Consider the following 6,262-nt stretch of genomic DNA (forward strand, 5'->3'; position numbering starts at 1 on the left):
ACATGAATAGAATACACATTGTAAAATTGTAGAAACAACTGCTTTTTGCCACTTTTCATATCCTTTTATAGCATGGTAGACTTTTTTTTTTTTTAAGAAATCAGGCATCATACTTTTTTTTCAATGATTATGATGTATCTTGATAGATAAATTAATATTTACTGGGACTATCCCCAGTACTTCAGGAGCACTTTGGAACCCTTCTACTTCTGTATTATTTCTTATTAATTATTTTGTGTTTCAAAACTATAACAATTTTTTTTAGGTAATTTCCCCAAGAAATCTTCTAGAAAAACAAAACAAAGCAAAACAACACACTCAAGGCATACACTCACCCATAATACTGGATATAAAGAGCTGACATCTGGACACATCTGTAAATGTTAGCCCCCACAACCACGAAGACTTTCTCCTATGACTTTTCTCATTGTTCCATTTTTCAGTAGTTTTCTGTAAGCTACATCAATACCCTTTCTTGGGTTAAAAATAGCACAATCTTTAATCTCCCCTCTTATCCCTAGCTTCAGTTTGTTGTTAAACATATTGACTTAATGTCAAGTCCTCACTTAAAACTGTTTTTTGCTAATTTTTGTTTTGTAGCCACTATTATTTAACCAGAGGTGTTTGCACTGAATGCCAACTGAAGGCAGCATGAGCTGTCTAGATGGTGCATTAGGGAGAACAGCTGATGGATTACAAATCTCCATATTTCACCAACAGAAATGAATTTGAATCCATCAATTTTATTCCCTTATGCCAAATTTAGGAAGTTCAGTTTATGCATATCTGTCAAAATATTACATTAAACACCTAGATGAACGAGTTAAATTAATTTAATTTTGCAGTTTGCTTTGATTGGGTTAGGCTAGTTCTATGCACAAAGCAGAAACACCAAGGGAAATTGAACCTAGTCATGGAAGGGACCAGGGCAGTGGCAGCTGTGCTCAGCTGAATGGTCAGACAAAGTGCAAGAAGAAGTAACAAGGAAAGAGAGGTGCCTAGGCTTTCCTTGGGACACCCATGCCTGTCCTTTACTTAACACCTATCTGATGTCCCTGAAAGAAAGTAACCAGAGCAGTGAATAAAATTAAGATGAAAAAAGGCCACTGCGCTTGCAATGCAGAGCAGATCAGTCAGGGAGACCAAAATGAAAGAGAAAAGGGAACAATAATCCTGCTGTGTGGTTATATAGCACCTTTCATCGAAACAATGTGAGAATTCTCTATTTTTGCAGGCCAGCTCCCTAGAGGGCTTTGAAAGCAATTCAGGAGGGAAATAAAAGGATTGCAGAACAGATTTCAGGCTTGAATGATAAAATGGACATTCTGCAAGACAGATTTTACTGAATTGATAACTGGATGATTGAGGCTGTCACACATAAATAAATTGAAAAGGAGTAAAATCAAAAAGAAAGCAGAAAATTTTCAAAGGATATAAAACTACAAAGAAAACCTGATGACCTTGAATAAAGGTCAGAGAACCAGCCTCTGTATTCAGAGACAGTCAAGAGGATTCAAACTAGAAACCAAGTGGGTTTCTGGCAGGTATAATCAGTACCAACATACGAGACTCACACATTTCCAGGACAACTCGATACCAACAAGGGCTAAGCAGTTCCAAATGGTGGTAAGTTGATTTAAGCAGGAGTTACCATGATCTCTAGGCTTTTTTCTTTTTTTCCCTCCCAACTTTTTTTATTTAATGGAAAAATGGGTCTGTGGAAGGATGATAGCTATAGAAGCCTATCATGCGGGGTATCTTTTATGAGGAACACGAGCCCCATAGGACATTTTCCACTTGGGCTACATTCTGTATTTTAAGGAATAGTGGAGAGATGCCACCTTAGCCAGCTCTGTGGATCATAACCTAAACCTTGAAGGAAGGAGGATTCCCAGATTCTTTCTCAAGACTCTCAGTTGGCCATGCCAAGAGAACTTGAATGGGACAGGGTTCTGCTAGAGGCTCTATCTTTCTCCTCCTGCTGATAGAATATGCCCATCTAAGTCACTGTTACAAGTATAGGAAGACACTAGTAGGGTGTGCTCAGGTCATTACTGTTACAAGAATAGTAGGGAGAGAAAAGAAATTTGAGGATATCAGGTGATAAGCAACTGCATATACTGGGCAAAGAGACACAACTACCTCAACAGAGCCTCCACGTGATTTCACATCTCAGCCACTTTTCCCCTGGAAGGAGAAGCTACCTGTTCCCCAGGAGACATTGGACAGACTGACTTGCCCTATGATCCAGCCAAGTCTCCCCTGCTTTCCCACAAGGTATGCCCCATACCCTTTCTCTGCTGATGTAAATACCAATGAGAAGGAAATACATTAGTGTCCAGAAGTAAAAGTGAAATGGACTTTCAGTTCATTCATAACATCAGCTTCAACCACTCTTCTACGAGTTGAAAGATCAATGGATCAAAGATGTCTCGTTACATTTACAGACAATAGTAGTAAGGTTTATACTGTTTTTACCTTAAAGTTGGACTTAATTTTTACACAGAGGAAAGAACCACAACAAATTCCTAAAATAAGTTTCTATTTCCTACTATTTGGTATAAAGTACTCATTTGTTAATGTTAATGATATTTTATATTTTCTTTAGAAATGTATTCTATAAATAGCATCTGAAACTAAATTTCCTTCTGTAGTAATAAGAAAATGGTACCTCGTAATATAATAAATGAATATCCAACATGCTTATATCCACATGCACACACACTCACGTGTGTGTGTATAAACACACAGGCTATACTTCTGCCATTGAAATAATCTATTACTCGATAATAATGAAATTATAATATTATAAATTATCTACAAGAAAATTTAGGTTAATAATAGCAAAGAAAATGTGGCCTAAGTAAAAAAACATGACATTTGGAAGAAGAAAGCAAATGACAGTGAAAAGATACAGGACATAGGTAAAAAACTGACTTAGTTAACACCTATTAGTGCACTTGGCTACCATTCTAGCTTCTCTATCTTTAGCCTCATCTATGAAATGTAAGTAACAATAGCTACCTACCTAGGTTAATGAGAAGATTAGAAATTATGTGAACACAGTGCCTACACAGCAAGTCTTCAAAAATTGTAGCTACTATTGTTATTGAGAAGCAATATGATGTCAAGAGTAGAGGATTTTAAGAAAAAGGAACTGGTTTGAAATCTATGCTGATATCTACCAGCTAGATAAATTTGGGAAAGACAATTAAAAACTGTGACCTGAGACCAACAGTTAACATAATGGCTATGTCGCTGAACTCCCATGTAGCTGACCGCGGTTCGAGTTCCGGACTCGGTAGCTTAAACTCATGCCGGGCGAGCATGCGTGCATGCCCAGGATCCCAAGAGGAGAATGGAGGAGAAGGGATTGTGGTGTGGTCATCCCCCCGGGGGTGATTTCTCACTTTCTATCTCTCTGTCTCTCTCTGTCTTTCTGGCGATTGCATGCGCCCTATAGCAAAAACCTCTCCAAAAAAACAAAAACTGTGACCTGTTATTTTACACATCAAAAGAGCTTACCAATAGTTAGTTGATGGGGTTATAAGTACCAAAAAGGATGAAATAGGCAAAGTGCTTACCTGGAATACAGTGGGTGTTCAAAGAATGTTAATATCCTCTGTCTCTTTACCATGCAACCAACATATCTACATTTGCATAGATTTGTTTTTCAACTAAAAGCAAAAACTATTTATAAACAGGTACCCAGACAACATTCTTATACATAATTAGTTTTCATATTTATCCATAGTATCAAACTGTTCAATACAGGAAGTGGATTTTGTGGATAGTAGCTCTGAACTACTTAGGAAGTTCTATCACCTGTGAATCAATCTTTCCTCCTGCCTGCAAGTTTGTTCACCTTCTTCCAATATTGATAAAGCACCTGCTATGTTTAAGGCATGAGCCTGAAGCTGGAATTGAAGGAAAAGGAAAAATCTTTTTCAGTTAACATCCTCTCCCCTTAAGGCAAGAGCCTCACTAACAGTGTTTCCCTTCCTGTTTCATAAAGCGGTTATTTTGTTGACTTCTCTGCCAAGGATTCCCTGTTACTTTTCTTTCACCCATTTATTGCATTTCCTTTGTCTGGGTCTGATATTGTACTAAGCCAAGCATTGTTGCCAAAAGGGAGAGAGATGATAGAGGAGGATTCATGCCCAAAGATCCCTGGAGCCATTCTCTTGAGAATCTTCCAACAGCCTGGCCCGGGTAGAATGAAATTTCACTATAGCAGCTGCAGCAGTAGTTCATGGCCCTGTGAGAATGTGACATCTCACTCTTTCATTCAAAATACTTCTCCGCTCTCTGCTTCTCTTAGATTCTAGTTTGTCTGCCTCTGGGACTCAGATGCTTTCATAGAATTGATGGAAACCCCTGGGAAATTTATTTGTCTTCTGGTATCATCCATGCTAATGCTCCCCTCCATTAGCTCAGATAATCAAGAGTTGACTATACATAGAACTGTCGGGGATTACAAAAGCACTTATAATCTAATGAGAGAAAGCAGAAAAATACTCAGGGAATTAGAGAGAGAGAGAGAGAGAAAAGAAAAGAATATGTGTGTGTGTGTGTGTGTGTGTGTGTTTATACATATATATATATATATATATATAGCCAAACTGTAATGCCCTAGCTAAGCATAAGAATCAAAGAGTATCTGTAATGAAATGACTGGAATGAATGTTACTAAACTCGGACAGTGCCCTGTAACCTGAAGAGCTAGCAATCCAGAATGTTATGAAAGTGATTAAGGTTTAAAGGGAGTTACCACTTTATTTGGGGGAAGGAAAGTCAGATGTCTGATATTCTGAGTGATTCTGATCTCTCTGAAATTAGTTCCTTACTAACAAGGATATTCTTAGGCTGACATCCTAAGTCTGAATAAAAATCAAGATACAATGTAGGGCCAGTTGTCAAAATTAGCAACAGCCCAGTCAGAATATGAAACTACTTTTAAAAGCCTGTGGAGGGCCACCCAGTGGCATGGTGGTTAACGTGGCTAGATCCCACATGGCCAACTTTGTGGTTTGAGTGCTAGACCCAAAAACACATCAGTCATGTGCTCACATGCAAGCCTAAAATTCCAAGAGGAGAATGGAATAGAAGGTGTGGAGTGGCTATCCCCCCTGGGAAGTGCTTTCTACTCTCCCTCTCTTTGTCTCTCTCTCTCTCTCTAGTTAGTGCATGCACCCTGTATCAAATTAAGAAAGAAAAAAAAAGTCTGTGGAAAAAAATAGAATTAAATTACAAGTTTATTTTGGTGCAAAAAAATTGTGCAAACATTGTTTATACATAGTTCTTGCATAATCTCATTTTCCATGAACTTTTTGAAGACTACCTCCCTTATATCTTATGGGTGGTTACATCTACAAAATTGAGGGGTAGATCCAGTCACAACATGAGTGCAAAGACTCACTTCATATCCAGAGTGTAGATCTCAGTACATACCAGATTTGCCTTTACTATTCCTACTTAAACCTTATCAACACTTTTTACCAGTGAAATGGAAGAAATCACAAATCCCACCAATGTCATGAAACAGAAGGAATTTGACAAATTCCAATCTCCCACTTAACATTTTATTTCTGAAATAGCAGAATAGGGCATTGGTGTGGTTCATTGCAAATTAAATAGATACTGGTATCTACTACAGTACTGGGTTCTTAAAAGACCACAGAATTTACATGTTGTCCAGATTCCATAAATGCTATTCTCTCCTCTCCAGTCATAGAGACCAGCTGGTTCACATTCATGGGAAGGATTGGAGAGCATAATTTTGTAGTATTGCCATAAAAGGTATATATCGACTTATTTTCATGATTCAAGAGAAGTTAAAATTAATATCTAACAAGTTGGTCCTTGACTGCAACAGTCTCTAATTCCTGGAATAACAGAGAGATGCTAAAGGCCCATCAATGTGAGTGAACTGGTTCCAACAACATCTGAGAGCACCCCAAAACTGTTTAAAAAGTATGGTGGCTCACTGAACACAATAAAAAGATTCAGATAAAGTTTAAAAAAAAAGATATGGTCTTAGATGAGGTTCCTCATTATTAGGATTCTCTGGATATTAAAAAGGACCTATCTGGAAGTTCTACTAGATTCCATATACCAGAATGTGGAGAAGAAAATTTCTAGAAGGAATTAATTTGTCAGTCATATTTCCTCCAAGATGGTCTAGACGAATCCTTCTATAATCCAACTTCACTAGGCAAAAGGTGGTATCAGTGTAGGGGAAGGTGGAGAATCTATCTCAATT

The sequence above is a fragment of the Tupaia chinensis genome, unplaced genomic scaffold (assembly GCF_000334495.1).
Source record: "Tupaia chinensis unplaced genomic scaffold, TupChi_1.0 Scaffold000478_3, whole genome shotgun sequence".
NCBI classification, from domain to species: domain Eukaryota; kingdom Metazoa; phylum Chordata; class Mammalia; order Scandentia; family Tupaiidae; genus Tupaia; species Tupaia belangeri.